The sequence below is a fragment of the Solanum stenotomum genome, chromosome 6 (genome assembly GCF_019186545.1).
Source record: "Solanum stenotomum isolate F172 chromosome 6, ASM1918654v1, whole genome shotgun sequence".
Lineage (NCBI taxonomy): Eukaryota > Viridiplantae > Streptophyta > Magnoliopsida > Solanales > Solanaceae > Solanum > Solanum stenotomum.
In genome coordinates, this window is record NC_064287.1 from 44131420 (window position 1) to 44153909 (window position 22490).

General features: G+C 37.7%; 2 protein-coding genes across 3 annotated transcripts in view; both read left to right on the forward strand.

Annotated features, from left to right (window-relative positions):
- Positions 1-5201: 5201 nt before the first annotated feature.
- LOC125867599 (nuclear transcription factor Y subunit B-1-like) overlaps positions 5202-22490 on the forward strand; it is a 38474-nt gene continuing 21185 nt past the window's right edge. Inside the window, exons 1-4 of one of the 2 annotated variants that reach the window (XR_007446657.1) lie at positions 5202-5664; positions 6185-6255; positions 9293-9487; positions 10398-10994. The gene's annotated coding sequence lies outside the window, so the exon portion shown is untranslated. Of the gene's footprint in view, positions 5665-6184; positions 6256-9292; positions 9488-10397; positions 10995-22490 lie in introns of those variants that run through there. The other variant, XM_049548151.1, reaches the window with a different exon arrangement.
- The window catches only part of LOC125867603 (uncharacterized protein At4g28440), a 162608-nt gene continuing 153412 nt past the window's right edge, over positions 13295-22490 (forward strand). Inside the window, exon 1 of the mRNA XM_049548156.1 lies at positions 13295-13299. The gene's annotated coding sequence lies outside the window, so the exon portion shown is untranslated. The remainder of the gene's footprint in view (positions 13300-22490) is intronic.

The following is a 22490-nucleotide window of genomic DNA, read 5'->3' on the forward strand; positions in this document are numbered from 1 at the left end:
GCTCTAATTTTGACGCTACCAGATGGTACTCAAGGTCTTTTGGTGTATTGTGATGCATCTAGAATTGGTTTGGGTTGTGTCTTAATGCAGAATGGCAAGGTTATAGCTTATGCCTCCAGACAGTTGAAAGTTCATGAGAAGAATTACCCAACCCATGACTTAGAGTTATCGGCTGTAGTGTTCACTTTGAAGATATGGCACCATTACTTGTATGGTGTTCATGTCGACATATTCACTGATCACAAGAGCCTTCAATATGTGCTTACTTAGAAAGAGCTTAATCTCAGACAGAGGAGGTGGTTAGAATTACTCAAGGACTATGACCTGAGTATTCTTTACCACCCAGGTAAGGCTAATGTTCTTGTTGATTCTTTGAGCAGGTTGTCTATGGGTAGAACCGCCCATATTGAAGAAGGAAGGAGAGAATTAGCAAAGGATGTACACAGACTGGCATGCCTGGGAGCCAGATTTACAGATTCCGCAGAAGGAGGAATAGCGGTAGCGAACGGGGCCGAGTCATCCCTAGTGTCAGAAGTGAAAGAGAAACAAAATCAAGATCCCATTTTGCTTGAGTTAAAGGCAAATGTTCAAAAGCAAAGAGTATTAGCTTTTGAACAAGGGGGAGATGGTGTTTTGAGGTATCAAGGTAGATTGTGTGTACTTATGGTGGATGGACTCCAAGAGAGGATTATGGGAGAAGCTCATAGCTCCATATATTCCATTCATCCGGGTTCCACGAAGATGTATCATGACTTGAGAGAAGTTTATTGGTGGAATGGCATGAAGAAGGGCATTGCAGAGTTTGTCGCTAAGTGTCCAAATTGCCAACAAGTAAAAGTTGAACACCAAAAGCCCGTTGGTTTAGCTCAAAGGATAGAACTTCCAGAATGGAAGTGGGAGATGATCAACATGGATTTCATCACAGGGTTGCCAAAGTCTTGCAAACAGCATGATTCTATTTGGGTAATTGTCGACAGAATGACAAAGTCAGCCCATTTTCTACCGGTAAAGACTATCAATTCAGCAGAAGATTATGCCAAGTTATATGTTCAAGAGATAGTGAGACTTCATGGAGTTCCAATCTCCATTATTTCAGATAGAGGAGCACAGTTCACTGCACAGTTCTGGAAATCTTTTCAGAAAGGCTTGGGTTTGAAGGTGAACTTAAGTACTGCCTTTCATCCTCAGACTGATGGGCAAGCAGAGCGTACTATTTAGACTTTAGAAGATATGTTGAGGGCTTGTGTGATCGATTTCAAAGGTAATTGGGATGATCAGCTACCTCTCATTGAGTTTGCCTACAATAACAGTTATCACTCTAGCATCCAGATGGCTCCATATGATGCTTTTTATGGGAGAAGATGTAGATCTCCTATAGGATGGTTTGAAGTTGGTGAAGCACAGTTGATAGGACCAGATTTAGTTCACCAAGCTTTGGAGAAGGTGAAAGTGATTCAAGAGAGGTTGAAAACGGCACAGAGTCGTCAAAAATGCTACACTGATGTTAGGAGAAGGGCGTTAGAGTTTGAGGTAGACGATTGGGTATATTTAAAAGTTTCCCCCATGAAAGGGGTTATGAGGTTTAGGAAGAAGGGGAAACTTAGTCCCCGGTATATTGGACCTTACCACATAGCCAAGAGAATTGGCAATGTTGCTTATGAGTTGGAGTTACCACAGGAACTAGCAGCGGTTCATCCGGTATTTCATATCTCCATGTTGAAGAAGTGCATAGGTGATCCTTCATTGATCCTGCCGACAGAAAGTGTTAGGATCAAGGATAACTTATCTTATGAGGAGATTCCTGGGCAATTTCTAGACCGTCAAGTTCGTAGGTTGAGAACGAAGGATGTAGCCTCTGTTAAGGTCCTTTGGAGGAACCAATTTGTTGAGGAAGCCACTTGGGAAGCTGAAGAGGACATGAAGAAGAGATACCCATATCTCTTTGAATCCGGAGGAAATGTAGACCAAGGTACTGATTTCCTTCTTAGTGCTCTTTAAAATTTTAGTGAGCATGTTGTTGCTTGTTGTTGTTTGCATGAATTGCTTGTTGGGTGTTTGAGTTTGATGTTACACCCTTAGCCTTGTTAGAGTAATCTCATTCGAGGACGAATGTTCCCAAGGGGGATATATTGTAACATCCGGCAATTTGAAATAACTATGAAAAAGCTTGAAATTGGAAATAGTCATTTATTTGAAAAATTTAAAATCTGGAATTTTGGTTAAGTGTGGGAAATCAGTGAGTTTTGGCCATCTTTGAGCAGTCATAACTCCTAGCTCAGGATGAGTTAGGAGTAGTTCCAGTTATTTTTGGAAAGCCCTTGGAATGATCTTTCCAACGCCACTGAGTTTGCTCGATTCCGAGTTCGTATGAGCGAGTTATGCCCTTTGAAACTTGGGCAGTTGGCAGGGAATCCGTCCGGAAATTTAAGGGCATTTTGGTCTTTTCCCTAGCCATTTCTTTTGGGATTATATTGTTGTGTTAGGCTGATTCTTGGATCATTTTTGGTCCCATTTTAAAGAGTGAAAGCTAGGGCTTGAGAGAAGAAGAAGAGAAGAAGAAGAAGAGAAGAAGAGGAGAAGAAGAGGAGCAAGCGAAGATCAAGCAAGGAGTTTCCGTCAAGGATCCTCGTGGATATCATCGGGGGTGATCCCTACTAGGTATGTGAGTTCTTAGTGTGGGTTGATCATTTTCCCCACACACCAACCTCATTATTATTGAGAAAGATTTGATATGTTGTTGAAGTTGTTGGGTTGTGTTGTTGATGTTGTTGATTGTGTTGTTGAAGTTATTGTTGGTTGTGGGACATGATTTGGTTGTGTGTTTGAGTTGAATCTCTTGTTTATTGAGGGGTTTTATGATCCTTAGTGTTTGGGGTTGAATCCATTGAGGTTAGAGAGGTTTAGAGTTGGAGAAAAGAGGGAGAAAAGTCGGGTTTTCTGGGGAAGGGTCTGGCGTGTCGCCCCTGCCAGCGCGCCCCAAAGGGGACTCTGAAGTCCAGCCCTTGGGGCGGCGCGCCTCTCAGAGCACCAGCAGGTGCCTTCTGAGCTTCGAGGGCTGGCGCTCCGCGCCTTGCAGAGCGCCAAGGATGCCACTTTCTCCCTTTCTTTCCACACTTTCTCATGCATGTTCCTAGGTATTATACCTATGTTTCATAGTTGTTTCCGACACTCCAAAGTACGTCTAAACATCAAGAACCCCTCCATAATCATGCGATCATATACCTTGAATCCATGATTCAATTCAAGGCGAGTTTGGATCAAAGTCAAGTGAAGTTAGAGTCAAGTTAAGCAAGTTAAGAAGTAAGTCCAAGCAAGTCTTTGGAGTTGTTCAAGAGTCTTTATTGAACGTTTTAACTTCATTGTAAGGCTCAAGTTTCAAGTCGAGTAAAGAGTATAGAGTTTTAAGTTAATTCAAAAACATAAAGTTGAGTTCATTTCTTAAAGTTATTAAAGTTTTAAAGAAATGTTTTTACATTTAAGCAAGGTTGGAAACTGAGATTTTCCAAAGAGCCTTCGGGCTAGTTTTGAGTAATTATCTCATATCAGCAGGAAGAAATATGTTTTAAAAACATAAGAACCAGTACATTTTTGGGAGTAGTATCGAGCACCGAATTGGGGGAGCGTTCAAAGAACCCACAGCCCCCATAGAACCATGTTAGCCACCATGGGTGGAAAAGGATCATACTTTTCAGATGAATCCTTTTCCAGATAGACTAGTGGATCCATTAAGCAGTCAAGTCTTATACCTTTGGCCGGGTGTAAAATGCTCTGGCAGCGTGAGGTCGATCACTGTATCATCACTATAGCTCTTAAGTGATGGTTGTCGATTAGAGAAACTCCCACAGCAGTTATTGTATTTTCATACACAGAAATTATTGTATTTTTATATACATCAGATCATTGTATTTCTATATACATCTCAGGCTTATCGTATCTTTGTATACACTCAGAGTTTATAGCATGTTTAAAGCAATCTTTTTCTATATCACACTTGTTTTAAATTGCCTTATATTGAAAGAAGTCAGTCAGGTTGAGTTTAGCCAAGTAAGCTATTCAGTTTCTTCTAGATTTCCTCCTAACCTATGTTGCTTAGTTCTCCAGCTCGCATACTCGTACATTCAATGTACTGATGCCAGTTGGCCTGCATCTTATGACGATGCAGATACAAGTACCCCATATCAGCATCCTGCACGTCGTTGATCCAACTGAGCAGTTCAGAGTCAGTGGTGAGCCTCCTTGCTTTCCGGAGGACTCAATTGTTTTGTATTCTTAGTTTTGTGTTATTAGGATGTTATGGGGTTTGTCCCAACATCCATCTCAGTACTTTAGAGGCTTCATAGACAGTCAGTTAGTCAGTTAGTTTGAGTCTCTCTTTTGTGTATATATATGTAAATATTCTATTTTGAGACTCGAGTTGCCTTTGTGGCCAGATGTTATAAGTTAAGTTGTTTTGTAACCTTGCGTTTGCACTAAGTTGTTCTGTTGAGTTAGGTTTCCGCTGAGTTAAGAAAGCCAGGCCAAGGGTTTGCTTGGGGCCAAAAATGGTCTCCGTGTGCCGGTCCCGCCCAGGGTGTAGGCTCGGGGCGTGACATGTTGGTGGTGGTGATAGTGTTGTTGTAGCTATTGTTGGTGGTGGTGGTGGTGTTTTGTTGTTGTTGTCGTCGTCGTTTTGTTGTCATTGGCGTTGCCGTTGTTGTCATTGTTGTTGTTGTTGTCGTTCTTGTCATTGTCGTTGTTGTTGTTGTCGCTATTGTTGTTGTTGTTATTAGTGGTGTTGTTCTTGTTGTTGTTGTTGTCGTCGTCATCGCTACATTTTCTTTCAGAAAAAAATACGAAAGCTATCTTCTAAACTTTTTAGTGGTTATGAAATTAGTTATACATCAATATATTTTTTTTAAAATCATTAACAAAAAAGTTGTAAAGTTAGTACTTTATTTTTTTGTATTAATTATATATTATACTAGTTATTAAATTAGAAGATCAAAAACATAGTTTGAAGAAGTAAAAAAATTATCAACCATTTAGCTTATATCTCACATCCAATTAAATCTCTTAACACATCAGCAACCCATATTATACTCTCAAAATGAGCCCACATCAACTAATTCAAGCCCAAAATTAAAATTCAAGATAACCTCGTGAAAGACCTTAAATACCCCCACCATGTTTTAAATTAGTAGGGTTTCGAGACCCAGTGCAACCACAACCCTATCTTCTCCTCTTCTATCCTATTTTCAGAAAGCAACAAGTTTTCACCAACTATAGACAAAGAGTAGATACTCCATTTCTATGCTACTGTCTTCTCAATCACGTGAACATACAGTTCTCCCCAACGTTTTATTTCTTTGACCAATTTCAAAACCTAAAAATCAAATTTCTGCTCAAGAAACCCTAATTTCTACCTATAAATACTTGGTTAAACTTTATCCTCAAGAAGCTTTGGAAGCCGCTGCCTTTGCACCCTTAAAATTATTGTTCATTCTTTTTTCTTGCTTACTCTTGCAAACACCTTCTGCCTTATGGTTTTTTTATCCCTGTTGTTCTCAACGGGGCAAAACTTCTCTTTGTTTTTTGTCTGTCTTTGGGTCTTGAAAGAGGTTGTGACCTCTAGATAGTAGATTCGAGAAGTCGAAGTTGACGCCTTAGTTAACTGCCCTACAAAAGGTCAGTAATTTTCACATTTATGTTTTCGTAAAATGTTGGTTCTATTTTGTTTGTGTTTGAGTTAAGAGTTAAAGAAACAGATAATTGATACATCTTTTGTTAATATTTAGGGAAAATGCATAAGTACCCCCAACCTATGCCCAAAATCCCTGAGACACACCTAACCTTTAATATGGTCCTATTATCCTCCCGAACTTATTTTATATACAATTTTCTACCCCTTTTCGGCCTACATGGCACTATCCTTGAAAAAATTGTCAACACACGCTGGGCCCACAAGATAGTGCAACGTAGGCCGAAAAGGGGTAGAAAATTATATATAAAATAAGTTTGGGGGTAATAGGACCTTAGTAAAGGTTATGTGTGTCTCTGAGATTTCGGGCATAGGTTGGGGGATACTTATGCATTTTCCCTAATATTTATTTTGAATTTTAGATATAAAATACATCATTGTATTGATAGGATGCATCGGGTGGAAACATCTTTGAGATCTACCTTCTTATAACTAACACTTATGTAGGTTTCGAGCTCGGACCCGTGTGATCTTCTTCTCTTTCTCCTAATAGTCGAGGCTCGTGAAGGATTTGAGAGGTAATTGTTTGTCATCCTTTCTCTTGATCTTTTTTAATTGAGAAACAAAGACTGTGACTTGTATTTATTTTTTAATTCCGCTCTTATGTATTTAGTGGCTTGTACACGTGACAACCAGGTTTTGGGAAATTGATTAGAATGAATAAGTTTTCTGCCTTTATCTTGTTCTATTATATTGTATTTCCGAATTTCTTTCATTTTCTTTTGGGTTGAGGCTGACTTGTCTTGGTGAGAATAGACAAGTATCATCATGTCCATTTTTGGGTCGTGATAGAAAGAAAAAGTAAACACAATTTACAATATAGGTAGCAAAAATCACATGATAAATTAAAAATTGAAATGAAATACGAAGAAGAAAGTGAGGAAGTGCCTCGATACAATACATATATTTATTAGTACTTATGATAAGAATATTGGTTACTCTAACAAAAAAATAATAAAAGTCTTATTTTTATTGTTTTTTTTTCCAGCAAATTTATCACTAGACAGTGTCTAGTGGCCTTTTATTAAACATAAAAAATACCAATAGGGATAAGTTCAAGCAAGGTGGGCTAGGCCTTACCTTACTAATCCTAATGAAGTACCTAACATCTACTGCCTAACAAGCATGAAGAAAATAAAAGCTAGAGAGAACTAAGTATTTTCTGATCACCACAGAGTTTGTAATACACTCCATATTGATATTACAAATGAGGATGCTTAAATAATGTAAAAATATGTCAATTAAGAAGAAAGTTGAGTTATCCGCCTCAAACTTTCTATTACAAACACATGAATTAAAAAAGATTGATTGCCCATCAAAAGTAACTTGAAGTATTTTTCTCGTCTTCTTCTTCAAACCTATCCAACAACACTTGATAATTCATACTTTTTAATTGTTTACTTTTTCTAATACATAATTTTTTTTCTTTTGGAGTAATCAAATACAATGCTTAATATAAATGATATAATTATTTTTAAACTCAACAACTTATACCATAAAAAATGTTAGTGCCAAGAAATAAATTTCAACTAATACATAGGATTATTTAATCATATATATAACAAAGAAAGCTCTTGCCAAAAGAATAACTCTCAATTACAATAGAAAAACTCCCAAAATTCTAAATATATCTCAATTGCCTTTTTTATTTTTTTGTAAAACTCTTGAGCCGAAGTTTAACAACACTACAATAATTAAGATTGCTGTAAGAAAGTGATCAACTATAGCCACCAGAAAATTTTGTAGAACAACAGTGAGTCAACATATGAGTGTAGAAGTGAAAAAAAAATTCAAATGGGTGGAGTGATTGAGGTTTAAGTTTGTGTATTTATAGGGATGAAAGGATAGTATTTTTCACCACTCAAAATATAACGGCTTGGGTATGTGAAAGGTGAACACCCCCAACAAACTAGATGCATGCATCAAGGCGTTTTGCCAACGAGCGAAGGCGCTCAAGAAAGGGGATTCAGCCCCGACAAATGCAATGCAGTGAAAGACGCTGCGGACTATGTGGCTTTCCTTTTAATCGATCGTGAGGGGGGTTTTCACTTTATTACTCAGGTAGAGTGAAATGGCTAGGCTCCCTATCACCTTTCCTTTCGGTGATATATTCTGCCTTAGCACTTACGAAGTTGACGTCATTTATTGAGTTGAAGCGAAGTCTTTCCATTCCTGATTCAATTACAGTTGTTCTCGCTAAAGCCCGGTCTGATCTTGCTTGAGCGGCAGGGAGAAATCTTGATCTTCCAGTTACGTTAATACAATAAGATAGATGCCTGAATTTCTCTATGGCTTTATACACCCCAAAAAGAATGAATAGGCGCCCAGATGCAAAAATTAAGATAGAAATAAAGCTTGGAAATGAAGGGGTTTGCTTTCCTTTCCAAGCCAATCTATCACCTTTTTAGTTAACTGTGAAACCCGACCTTTAGCCATCTATCTTTAGATACGGAGGGCTTATGAGTCACAAAATTTGAAGCCCAAAAAACAAGGTAAGAAAGGTGGGAAACAACGGCCTCACACAAAAAGATTTGTCTAAGCAATCTCTTTGAGATTTTTAATAAGTCAGTACCAAGATTTGCTTTCTACGCCTACTGACGTGATGATAATTCAGAAGCTTTTCTGCAAAGAAGAAGGGCCCTGTTCCTACGAGCTCAGTTGCTAAGGCTCCATTAAAAATGCTCTTTAATTCTCAAGAGAGAGGTTTAAGGCGCATTAATCGTGCCTTGAAGGAGTAGTGGAGTTGGAGAGGTAAAGATGGATGGGAATAGATCCGCTAGCAGAACGAACGGAATGAGAAGAAATCCCCATGATGGAAAGAAGCTTGAAAGAGAGAACCAGGAATGAAATAGCGAGACCAATTAGCGAGCAAAAGTTCATGGTCATAATTATTTATCATATGGAGTACAATAATATAATTATAAGATAAATATGATATTGATGATGGAGAAAGAAAGCATGAATTCTAAATTGAAAGTTCATGATGCATTTTCAATTCTCTATTATTTGTACACAATACTAAGAGAGTAATTATGTGAAAAACCGTAATTAAATAGGAAAAGGTGGAAAAAAATGACTTTCATTATTTACTATTTAATTAATTATTATATTTTGTAATATTTTAATATAGTATAGGAATAAAATGGTAATCTGACTTTGAGGTTAGGAGCTTCTCACTCCTAATAATATATGATATATGATAATATGATATGTATTGGAGTTATATGTATAAGTTTCTTCTATGTTTGAAGTAATGGCATATATAAAATGTGAAGGATTATGGCTTAAGTTTTCACTTGAACCTTTAGGAAGTTATAGCTTAAATATGATGAGATTTGAGTTTGTCTTATGCTTAAGAAAGATGTTATAATCTAAATCAATTTTGAGTTCGGTTCAAAGTAGCCAGTTGCAAGACGTGTCTCGTTCGACATTTAATGTTTTGGATAGTGTATTCGTCGTATGATGTTATTTGGCAATATTTTTTATTTATTTGATATTGTATAAAGTTGAATCATCTTACTAATCTCTTCTTACTCTCTTTATTTGCATGAGCAGGAGAAAATGGAGTCTTTATAAAAGACTCATGATGCCACGAGAAGTCTCCTTGTGAGACTCGATATTGTCGCTATATTTGGAATCCGCGTCTATCTCCTCATTCAGTTCACCCCCTCTTGAAAAGCATCCGAGTTGAAGCAATAAAAAAATAAGGGAGAAGAAGGATCGACCTGATCATTGTTAGCTCGCTTTAAGGTTAATTAATCGTTTTCTTTTCTCATGTGATTGTTTGTTTTACGTTATATTAGCTTATCCGTCTTAGACACTTGGTCTTTAGAGGGGGGTAATTAGTATTATTTCAGCGAATATTTTTTTTAAGATTATATTACCTTATCCGTCTTAGTTTCTTTTTAAGTCGTTTTATAAATCTAATTGTATATAACTTGACTTGCGAACATTTTAAATAGAGTTTGAAATCATTTTCTTAAAGAATATTTTTTATCTCTTTCACGCGAAGAGCATTTGAAATTTTCTTCAGATATGGCAATGTCCAAGTTAAAATATCTAGGAGTTGGTCTCATTCATGTTTTTTCTACTTAGATTTCTTTTGAAACAAAAATAAGAGTTCTAAAGCAATGAGTCTTTATTTTTAGTTGCAACAAATCTTTTTTTTTTAAGTCTTTGTTGTTCTGCTTCAAATGCAAAGACTTTTCAAGTTTCAAGTATGCTAATTGATTTAAGATTGACGTGTTTTTCCAACGTAATTCTTTGACTAATTTCTTAGAACTCAATCTGTAGTTTTAATAATTAACCTAAGTTTGGTTGGTAATCATTTTTAGCGAATCTTAAGGATGCTTAACCTCTTTCATTTATGATAACTAGAACTCTTACCTAGAATCACATAAGTTAAGTAGACCATAAGTTGGATTCAGCAGCATTACATTAGGTAAATATTTAGGTGTCCTAATTTACCTTAAAAATAATTAGGTGGCAGCTCCTTAAGTTAATTAATTTAGGAATCACCAATATGTTGTACACTATTTGATGTGAGTTAAAATGAGGTATAACAGAGAGGACCAGGTATATATGTTTTGGTTCCACGAGAGGACCATGTATTTGCATTTGTGCTCATGTGTGACATGTTTCATGCAATGGTTGATTCTAGGTATTGGTTGATTTCAAGATATTGTGACTGCAAGTCTATGTATTCGTGATTGTTGTTACATGTGATTGCATGTGTTTATGGTATTGTGGATCGTGCATATGAATCCAAGGTGAGGACTGGGAGTCTGAACTATGTTATACTTGTGATGATAATTGTTTTAATTACTGGGTTGAGTTTATGGGGACTCAATTCTTTAGTTGTTTGTAAATTATGGTTCTATTTATCATGATGTTGTTGGTTTATTAAAATGGTGGTTGTTAAGTTAGGCAGATAATAGGGGTCTGGTGTATGATTTAAGTGTTGGGGCTAGTTATGGTTGTCCAGGTTTTTTAGAACTTATATGATAATGGGATGTGAGTCAAAATGGATGAGTTTGTCTAAGGTGCTAGTTTCATGTACTGTTCCAAAAGGATCAGAGAGTTGGCGTGAGAAATTGAGGAAAGCCAAGGCATTTCACCAGAGACTTCCCTATGCTCAAGGTCGAACACAAAGACCACCCAAGGCCCGTAGGAGATAAGGACAGGAGAAGGGATCCAATCCCTGATAAGAAAGGAAGAAAAGTTATAGCTGACAATGCTGTGAAGAAAGCTCTTGCTGTCTGGGTGATTCCTCAACTGACTCAGAAGAGTCAGAACATCCTGAAGATGCTTCCATGCTTGCAGTTAAAGATGATGAAGATATGTTTGATACCATGTTTGCTTTCATGGAAAAATCTGATGATGAAGAAGTTGAGGAAGAAGTAACTCTTTCTGACCTTAAACAAAATTTGAATGTTTACTCTGTTAGAAAGTTGAGGAATCTAGCAGCTGTTTTGATTGACTCTATTATTATCGAGTTAACAACTGAAAAGGACTTGATGAACAACAACCTAGATATCTTCCATGAAGAAAAGGTAGCATTGGTTGATCATATGTCGGTTACGGAACAACAATTGACACTTCTGGAGACTGGAAACCTAGAACTCAGGGAAAAACTAAAGATGTTAAGTGAGAAATGTGGCAGAGGAAAGGGAGAGGCTAGTAACTTGCAAATAGAGCTAGAAACCAGATTGAATACTGCTGAAACTAGACTTGCATTGGCCTTGGAGAGAAATAACCAAATGGAGAGGGACCTGGTCGATCTCAGAAAAGAACTGAAAAAATCTCTGAAATGGACCAATTCTTCTAAATTNAGTAACTTGCAAATAGAGCTAGAAACCAGATTGAATACTGCTGAAACTAGACTTGCATTGGCCTTGGAGAGAAATAACCAAATGGAGAGGGACCTGGTCGGTCTCAGAAAAGAACTGAAAAAATCTCTGAAATGGACCAATTTTTCTAAATTACTTTCCAATATTACTAGTCAGGGTCAAAGTAATGGGAAGGGTTTAGGAAGCTTGAACATTAGTCCTCCCTATAACCCTCACATCAAGTATGTGTCTGTGTTTGACAATCTGTTGTGCTTTCATTGTGGTTGCAATGGTCATCTGAAAAAGGATTGTCCAGCCTTTAAAAGGTCTCAAGAAAAACACTTTGTCTACTCAAGACAGAAAGTTACACAGAACAAAGGACCTGCTCCCATTTCTAGAACTTCTAATATGAGAGACTATTCTGCCCCATTGGACAAAAAATTCTCTCATCATGCCTCTATGCCTCTATCTGTTTACTGGTGACTCAGACTAAAATGGGTTTTCAAGTCTAACAGTTGATCTTTGTTGCAAGGGAGTGGAGGAAGTAGTAGTCAGTGTTGTTTCATGGACAGTGGATGCTCAAAGCATATGAATGGAAAAACTGAAAACTTCCTTTCACTCAAGACACTTTAAGGTGGAGGTGTCTCTTTTGGTAATGGAAAGAAGGGTTATATTCTTGGAGTTGGAAGAATTGGAAAATCGTTTGAACACTCTATTGAGAATATCTATTATGTAAGTGGACTGAAATATAGTCTTCTCAGCGTGTCTCAAATATGTGATAAGGGCAATGAGGTCAGATTTCTATCAGAAAAGTACATTGTTACTAATCTATCAACAAAGGAGGTGATTTTAATTGCCTGCAGACGCAAGAATATGTATATGGTTGACCTGGATACTGCTAGGAATAGCAATAGGGCGGGGCAAGCCTTGACCTGCCAAGATTTTGACCCGCCCTACCCTGCCCCATTTAACATTATTTAAAAAATTTCCCTGCCCTAACCCACCCTGCTAAGACCTGCCTCTCCCCATTTATGTTATTTTCCATTTTTCTTATTTATTTTTTACTTTGAAGAATGAATTTCGTTTAATTTCTTTTGATAAACTTTTTAAGTTTTAACACTAGTATTGCATTTGTTTTACAAATATCTATTAATATTATTATTTTTCACCAGAAACTTTATTTGCTGGTCATAATTAATTATACTATATTAAATTAAATAGATTCATAATAAAAACATACCAAACAGTTTCATAGTGTAGTGACTTTGACACTTGCTACATTGGAATATATTCCAAAAGCTATATTTTTGGCTTGCCAAATTTCAGAAATATCTCTACTCTCTTGTATTCTCAAGAAAACCGCAAACAACCAGTTACCCGCCCTGCCCCGTTATGTATTGTAAATAAATAATCTTTACCTGGCCCGCCCTATATAGATTTTTCCCTGCCCTGCCCTATTAAGGGTGTGCCCTGCCCCACCCTTCCCTGCCCTACCCCAACTGCCACCCTTAGATACTGCTCAAGGAGATGATCTAACTTGTCTCAGTGCCCAAAGTGAAAATAGCCAACTTATGGCATAGAAGACTTGGTCATGTGAGCTCCTATTTGTTAAACAAACTTGTTTCTAGGGACCTGGTTCGTGGCTTACCCAATCTGAAGTTCAGTAATGACAAGGTGTGTGATGTGTGTGTCAAAGGTAAACATACCAGATCCTCATTCAAATCAAAGAAGCAAGTAAGTTCCTCAAGACCTCTCAAGTTAATCCAAATGGATTTGTGTGGGCCTGTGAAAATTCAAAGTAGAGGTGGAAAGAAGTATATTATGGTGGTGGTGGATGGTTACTCAAGGTTCACTTGGACTATGTTTCTCAAGTCCAAGGATGAGACATATGATGTGCTGATGATTTTTGTCAAAATGATTCAGACAAACTGCAAGATTGCAAGGATCATGTCTGATCATGGAACTGAGTTTAAAAATGCAAAGTTTGACAACTTTTGTGCTGAAAATGGAATTCACCATAACTTTTCAGCTCCTAGAACGCCTCAGCAAAATGGTGTTGTTGAAAGGAAGAACATAACTCTTATTGATATTGCCAAAACCATGCTCATAGATTCAACTCTTCCTAAGAACTTCTGGGCAGAAGTAGTTAACACTGCGTGTTATGTGACCAACAAATGTTTGATCAGGTCTCTACTTAACAAAATGCCTTATGAGCTACTCAACAACAGAAAGCCCAAGCTGAGTTATCTAAGGGATTTTGGGTGCAAATGTTTTGTGTTAAACAGTGGGAAAGATGATGTAGGAAAATTTGATCCAGTGTTTGTAGGTTATTCATCTTCCAGCAAGGTCTACAGAGTCTACAATAAGAGAACTTTGTGCATTGAAGAAAGTGTTCACGTGATTTTTTATGAAATTGGTGATCTCACAGATCTAAAGCATAAGGATGATGAAGAGCTAGAAGAACTTCTTCAGATTCAGAGAGACGGGGTGAATGAATCACAAGCTGAAAGAAGTCAAAATCTTGACATTGTTGAACCTGATCCAACTGAAGAAGTAAATGAAGATGATAAGCTTGACGAGAGCCTCGGTTCGTCTAACAATGTTGATTCTGAGGATTCACCTCAACCTAGAAATGATGATTCTGAAGATGAAAAGGAGTAAGTAGATCAACCTTGACCCTTGAATGCTAAGTCAAGGTGGAAGCATCGGTCCTCTCATCTTCTTGATAATCTCATATTTCCATTGAACTCTAAAATGCAAATCAGATCCAAAATTAGAAGTCTAGTGGAATTCTCAGCGTTTATATCTAATATTAAGCCCAAAAATGTCAAGGAAGCTTTGAAAGATGCTGATTGGGTAAACTCCATGCAAAATGAACTTCGTCAGTTTGAGCGGAGTAAAGTATGGCACCTGGTACCTAGACCTCCTGACCGAACTATCATAGGGACCATATGGGTGTTCAGAAACAAACTAGATGAAAATTGTGTCATCATAAGAAACAAATCAATATTGGTGATTTAGGGATATAATCAATAAGAAGGCATTGACTGGTGAAACATTTGCTCCTGTGGCTAGAATAGAGGCTATCAAAATACTTATTGCATTTGCAGCCTTCATGGAATGTAAGTTATTTCAAATGGATGTAAAAAATGCTTTCTTAAATGGCTACTTGAAGGAAGAGGTCTATGTGAAGCAACCACCTGACTTTGTGGATGTCGACTACCCAAATCATGTGCTGAAACTAGGCAAGGCTCTTTATGGACTGAAGCAGGCTCCCATAGCTTGGTATGAAAGGTTGTCTAAATTTCTTCTGGAAAATGGATTCAAAAGAGGAAAGATAGACAATACTCTCTTCTTGAAGATAAGAGGCAAATAATTGCTCATCATTCAGGTGTACGTTGATGATATTATCTTCGGGGCGACTTTTGAGGTCCTATGTGAGGAATTTGCCTCACTAATGGGGAGTGAATTTGAAATGAGTATGATGAGAGAGCTGAGTTTTTTCCTTCGGCTGCAGATCAAGCAAACCTTAAGTCGTACCTAGATTTGTCAAGAAAAGTACATAAAGAAGCTGTTGAAGAAATTTCACATAATGCATTTTAATCCTATTGATACTCCCATAGGTACAAACTCAAAGTTGGGAGCAGGTGATTCTGATCCTATAGTGAATGAAACTATGTATAGAGAGATCATCGGATCATTCTTGTACTTAACAGCAAACAGACCTGACATCATCTTCAGTGTGGATATGTGTGCTAGATTTCAAACATGTCCCAAGGAGTCACATCTGAAGGCTGTCAAGCGGATTTTGAGATACTTGAAGAAGACAGGGGACCTGGTCCTATTCTATCTAGCAGGAGATTCTTTTGAACTGATAGGATATGCAGATGCTGATTATGCAGGATATCAAGTGGATAGAAAGAGCACTTTAGGAATAACTCACTTCCTGGGATCCTCTTTTATATCCTGGGGAACCAAGAAACAAAATTCAGTGGCTCTCTCTATATTTGAAGCAGAATATGTAGTAGTTGCATCTTGTTGTGCCCAGCTACCATGGATAAAACAGCAACTTAAAGACTTTGGAATACTCGCTCACACCATTCCACTCATGTGTGACAACACAAGTGCTGTCAATATGGGGAAGAATCCAGTTCAACATAAAAGGACCAACAATATAGATATGAGACATCACTTTCTGAGAGATAATGTAGAAAAAGGGAACATTTGCATGCAATACTATAGAATTGAAGATCAAATTGCTGACATATTTACTAAAGCTCTAAGCAAGGATCAGTTTGAGAGTGACTGATTGAAGTTGGGAATTATGAAAATAGACTAAGCTGATTTTATCCAAATCATCCAACCCTCATTGGCTATGATCAGAAGGGTAGGTATCCTCGTTATTTGTAATGCTTTCCTTTTGTAAGATCAATCGTGTACCTTTTACAAGTATACACTCACGAGGAATCGCAAGAGTAAGAGAAGGTCATAACTATTCAAGGATCAACTTTCTCAACTTGCAGATAGGGACCTAGTCCTGTCTAAAGGTTAGCACTCTCTACATTATTTTTTAACTGATAATGAGAACCGTTGTGACCTCCACGTGTCAGTCATTGTCCATTCTGACCGTTGTCCCATCATTTTAAGTCCAAGCGCTGCATCTAATCAGGAACCTGACACAGCCTTTCATTTCTTTTTATACTCCTTCCCTCCATTTCTCTTCTCAGATATTTCAAACTCTTTCCCCTAAACTTTCTAAAAACCCTAATCGATTTTTCCCCTATTCTTCTTTCACTTCTCCTCTCAAATATGTCTCAATCACCCTCTCTATTTAAGCAAATGCTAGACTCCCTAAATGAAATAGATCCTCTTGTGCTCCTTCTACACTTCCTCTTATGCTCCATCTCCAACCAAAATGTCGACCATCCCTCAAGTCAAAATTATTGAACCCCATAGTCCTACTCTACAATCTTCTATAGATCTAAATAACCCAGCCCCTTCGTTTCAACCTGGTCATCAACCATCTGTGTCAGCTAACTATTTGTTCGAAGGAGATCTTCCAGAAAACAGGTACTCTGAATCAAACATTCTCACTGCAAGTGAGAACTTAGTTGTGGAAAGTATGACAGAAATGAGAGAAGGAGCAAGAAATGAAGATGGGAGTAGTTTCGTAGAAGATCTTCTTGGTGATACTGAACCAGTATTTGACAGAACTCCTAATATTGGACTACCACCATCCAGTGATTCAGAGGACGATGAAGAGGACAATACTCCTCTACGCTGGGCCATAAAAAGAAGAATAGTCCCTGTCACTAAAAAGGGAAAGGAGAAAGTCGTGGAGAAGACACCAAAAAGGAAGCCCTCTACTAGGGGTTCCACTCATAAACTTATGAGTGATGCCATGAAGGCAAATAAATCCAGCACTACTGAAATTTGAAGAAGAAGAGAGACGGGAGATGAGGAGATTGTGATCCCAGTAGAAGGTGTTGTGAATGTTTCAAATGAGCACTCGGAAAGTGATACAATGTTGAAGGATATCACTCTGGCTGCAGTACAAAGAAAGAAGGAGGAACAAAGAAAGAAAAAGTGAAAACCAAAATTTGGAAAATCTTTTGTCACAAAGGTTGACACTACAACAAAGGGAAAAGGGAAAGAGCCACCAAAGAAGAAAAGAAATGAGAAATCCAAAAGGGGAAGAGAAGTGTCTCCCGACTCTGAGCCCAAGTCAAAACAGGGACCAAGTACCAATGGAAGAAAGCTGCAAAAAATATACCAAAAAGGACACTGTTACAAATCTAAGAATGCAAAAGGTCCTAAGTGGAAGAGTTTTTGATCCTAAGATCATTCGGAAGCCTAGTATGAGCACCTTAGCTGATATAGTTAAGATTTAATCATGGACTCACTTGTTCATGACCAAATCTTCTATCTTGCATGAAGAACACGTGAGGGAATTCTACTATAATGTGGAGTTCACGGAGGATGGAAGCCTCAATATACTGGTTGGGAACAGAAGTTTTCATCTGAATGAGGAGAGATTGGGGGAAATCTTGGATGTGCCCAAAAAAGGGATCAGATCCGTGGTAGGAAAAACATGCAACAAAAGCTTTGCAAATGAGTGTACCAAACTCCCAAAGATGAATTGTACGGGAATCTTAAAGAAACTCATGAAGGGAGCCTACCAATTACTGTTTGAGTTTGTCGGTAAAATGACTCTTCTAAGGTCTGAGAAAAGAACAGTTGCCTCTACGGCTGATTTATTTCTAATGGAAGCCCTTTGCAAGTTTGGCCTTCTGAATCTTCCAGCCCTCATGGAGCATATGCATAAAACAGTGGTGGAACAAAAGGGTAAGCATGGCATGGGGTATGGCTACTATAGGTACTGGGAAACAATCTTTCTCCCTAAATACTCTGGTTGAGTGTGAATGCATGGAAGGCAAAACAGGGCAACTGAGAAAGATGTCTCAATTAGTGGTGGAACAAAGCCAACTTAAGCATGAACTAGAGGAGATGACCGTGCATGTGAGCAACAAGGATGCTGAGATAGCCTTGTTGAAGGCTCAGTTGGCAAAATAAAAAACAGAGGGACCTGGTACAGCAGAAGTCAATGAATTAAGAATGAAGAATGGAAGTCTCTTGGCTCAAAATGTTGATCTTCAAGAGAAGCTGATCAAGGCTCATGACACGGCCAATGATCGACTTACTCTTGTCATCCAATCCCTCACTTAAAAGCCTCCCTCCTCATAGTCCCTTTCTTTCCTTCCCTTTTGTTTTTGTGTGGGAAGTGTCCCGGGGTTCTGTTAGTAGTTTATTTTTAATGTAGTGAATGCTTACTCTTTTGCAATGAAATGGATTCCTGTTTTGTTTTGATTTATCTTATATCTCTGCTTTTCTGCTATATATGTTGCCATATGCTATGATCTTGCTTTATAGGCTTACTCTTAATCCTGGTTTACTGTTTTTCTTTTTTGTGATGCCAAAAGGGGGAATTATTGGTTGCATAGGATAGAAAGTTGACTAGTTCATAAAAGGGAGAGAAGAGTATTGATGAGAGGGGGAACGCATTGGTATTGATATGGTTGTGTGTGTTTGTCATCATTAAAAAGAGGGAAAATGTTATTTTTAGTTTGGATGATTGACAAACAAAGGGATCTTGTAAGGGGAGCTGATCCTTTGTGCCAATACGTGAAAAATGACATCTGGAAAAAGTACAGAAGTTGGTGCATGACTCCCGAGCATGACAGAATCCTCGGCCAATACCTAGCCTCTAAGGTTGTGTCTATTTTTATAAGTTTATTTTCAATAGACACAACCTCAGTTTTTGTATTCCTGAAATATTCAAGAACTCAAGAAAAAACCACTCCTTTCGAGAAGTATTTTCCTCCAGAGCAACAGGGATCTGATAGAGCTGCTTGTGTCTTAGTTGTCTTAGGGTTTATACATCAGTGCTTATCTTGTAAATCTATTCATGTGCTATAAATGAATTAGATCTTTGTTTGTTTCAGAAGAAAAAGTCAAAATCAATTAGAGTTAATTGATTTAGTGGGCAACATTGTTGTTGCTTAGTTGAATTCTAAATCATCTAGAGTTAGGTGGTTTAGTGGGCAACAGAGTTGTTGCTTAGTTGAAGTCTATGTTATCTAGAGTTAGGTGGCTTAGTGGGCAATAGAGTTATTGCTTAGTTCTTTCTTTGTAGTAGAGTTGCTACATTGAGGGGGAAGGGATTTTGAGTTTAATTCCTAGGTTGCAAGTGTTGTAATTTGAATCATTGCTCCGTTTAAGAGAAATGAAGTTGGGTTGAAATCTTGTGAGTGCAGGTCGTGGTTTTCACCGCCCTTGAGCAAGGGCGTTTCCACGTAAACTGCGTATGTTGTTTACTTTGTTGGTTGTGCCTTTATTACTGTTCTTGTTGTGTCAAGGGACCAGGTCCATTGATCGTTAGTGGATGCATACATATTAACATAAGGGTTAGGCTATGATTTGACATTATGGTGACCAAATATGTAGACTTGGGAAGCCATAGAATGACAAAAAGGTCGAATCCTTAAATATTAGAGTTGAAAGTGGAATGAGGTAGGAGGTTGAGTTGAAAGAGTACTAGTTTATGTATATTATACCTACGATGGTGAAAGTATGTGGATAGAGACTTGGGGTGGTCTGACTTTAATATTGTATGTTCCCTTTTGAATGTCTGCTTCATATTATGTAGTAGATTCGGGTCGACCGATGATGCCTACTAGTATACGTTGTTTGTACTGATACTATTCTTGCTATGCCACTTGGCATAGTCTAGTTATAGGAATTCAGTGATGTTCCATAGCTAAGGACGATAATGATCTCTGATAGCTGAGGACGATGATGCCTACTAGTATGCGTTGTTTCAGAGTGTACACACAATTGAAGGGGTATGCACTCCTTCAAGAACTACACCAAGTTGGAAAATGAGGATTACTTGCCAGCTAGTGATACTGGAGCAGTTTAGAATCCCGTCACGTAAGTGAGTATGAATAAAGAGTATATTGGTCACTGGAATAATGTAGCAATTTGTAACAAATACTCTAATATAGATATTAAAAGTAAGCATGCATGCACTAGAGTTAATACGTTATAAGAATTGATTGGGATGAAGAATCAGTCGTATATGCTCTCCACCAGTGTAAGATCAAGAAAAATATCTATCTCTGTACCGACCTTTCATAATTCATATTCTTAAGCTGACAACAGATAGGAGCAGCACTAACTCAAGTCTGCAGGTCAAAGCAATATCATCCATCTTGGTGATATAGCGAGCATTCAAAATTCATATTCTCAAGTTGACAGCAGATATGAGCAGCAACAACTCAAGTCTGCAGGTAAGACAATAACATCCATCTCGGTGATATATCGACCTTCCAGAATTCATATTCTCATGTTGTAGCAACTCCTAAGAAACTGGCTCCATCAGAGCCGGTCACATCAACAGCCTTAGTACGACCATCATTACGGAACTCAATCTCGAACTCAACTATGTCGCCATCAAATATGCTATGGAAATCCTCAAATCTGATACCAGACTAGTGAATGAAGAGTTCCTCACTAAACCACTTCACGATTCCCTTAGCTCTCTACCCACTCTCACCCGTCATTCTCACTAACAAAGAGAAACCCTAAAAACCCATTGTGTGTTTCCGTTGGAATTATCACCCTTACAAGAAAATAATCTAATATAAGTAAAATGACCAACGACTATATTAGATTATTTTCTTATGACGGTGACATTTCCAAAGGAACCACATAATGGGCTTTTAGGGTTTCTCTTCGTTAGTGAGAATGGCGGGTGAGAGTGGACAGAGGGCAAAGGAGACCATGAAGCGATTCAGTGAGGATCTCTTCATTCACTAGTCTGGTATTAGATCTGAGGGTTTTCGTAGCATATTTGATGGCGACACAGTTGAGTTCAAGGTTGAGTCTAGCAGTGATGGTCGTATTAAGGCTGTTCATATGACAAGCTCTGATGGAGCGAGTTTCTCTGGAGTTGCTACAACATGAGAATATGCATTCTGAAAAGTCGGTATATCACCGAGATGGATGTTATTGCTTTGACCTACAGACTTGAGTTGTTGCTGCTCATATCTGTTGTCAACTTGAGAATATGAATTTTGAAAGGTCGGTATAGTACCAAGATTTATGATATTGCTTTAATTTGACCTGCAGACTAGAGTTAGTACTGCTCCTATCTGTTGTCAACTTATGAATATGAATTCTGAAAGGGTTGTATATCACCGAGATGGATGCTATTTCTTGATCTACCACTGGTGAAGAGCATATCCGACTAATTCTTCATCCCAATCAGTTCTTCTAATGAATTAACTCAGGTGCAAACAGGCTTACTGTTAATATCTATATTATAGGGTCTGTTACCAACTGCTAGATTACTCCAGTACCAATATATCCTTCATTAAAACTCACTGATGTATGAAAAGCACATCACTGTAAAAATGTAGGATATGACTGAAGCAGATAAACTTCAATCTTAAGGCAGTAATTATTTGTTTTCAACTTTTCATAGTCAGTGAATTGTAATGATGATCCCCGAATTTTGAAGATTAAAGTAAACAAATGTAGTGACGAATCAAATAGTTAACCCTTATCTATTATATCTAAATTACCAACTAACACACTATATAGAGTACTAGAGCTAATGCCCATCAAATACGCTGCAAGAGCTAGAATCTTATCAAAACATTGGAGGCTGTTATGGTTTACACAACCTAATCTTGTGTCTGATCCCCTGTTTTTTTAAGTATGTTAATATATTGAGGATTCTGCTGTTAGCATAATTCATAAAATTATCATGCTTAACATACTGGAAATATTTTGGGGGTTCATCTTCTCTCCGGGATAGATATCTTTGTCTCAAATCATGGTATCTAGAAGCTTAATTTATATATGGCCAATGATGGAAAATATGTGTTGCCAAAATCACAGATTTACTTGTGAAACATTAACACATTTGAAGCTATCGAGCTATATCTTTAAGCTGCCTGTTGGTACTCAATTCCCCAATCATTTTAGTCTTCAGTTAGAGGATTCTGCAATTGCCTGTACTAGTGGATTAAAAAAGCAGTTAATCAGTTAATGCTCAAGACTTTGGAGTTCAGATTTTGTGTTGCTATTGATTCTGTTATTTGGTTTCTCCAATAATTGAGAACTTGTCGATCCTTAGAAGCTATAAAATTACATTTGAGTGTTTTAATGTGAACCCAATCTTTAGAATCATTAAGCCCCTTTGCTTGAATGGAACATCCCTAGAGGTAAGAAAATTATGCTGCCTCGTTTTATTTTCGTAGCTGTTGTAACCAACACTCCATAATTTCATTTTTTGGCATTTTTTGTTTCAGAAACATCTTTTGGGACTGGTTATGGTTGTCCAGTGTTTTTAGAACTTA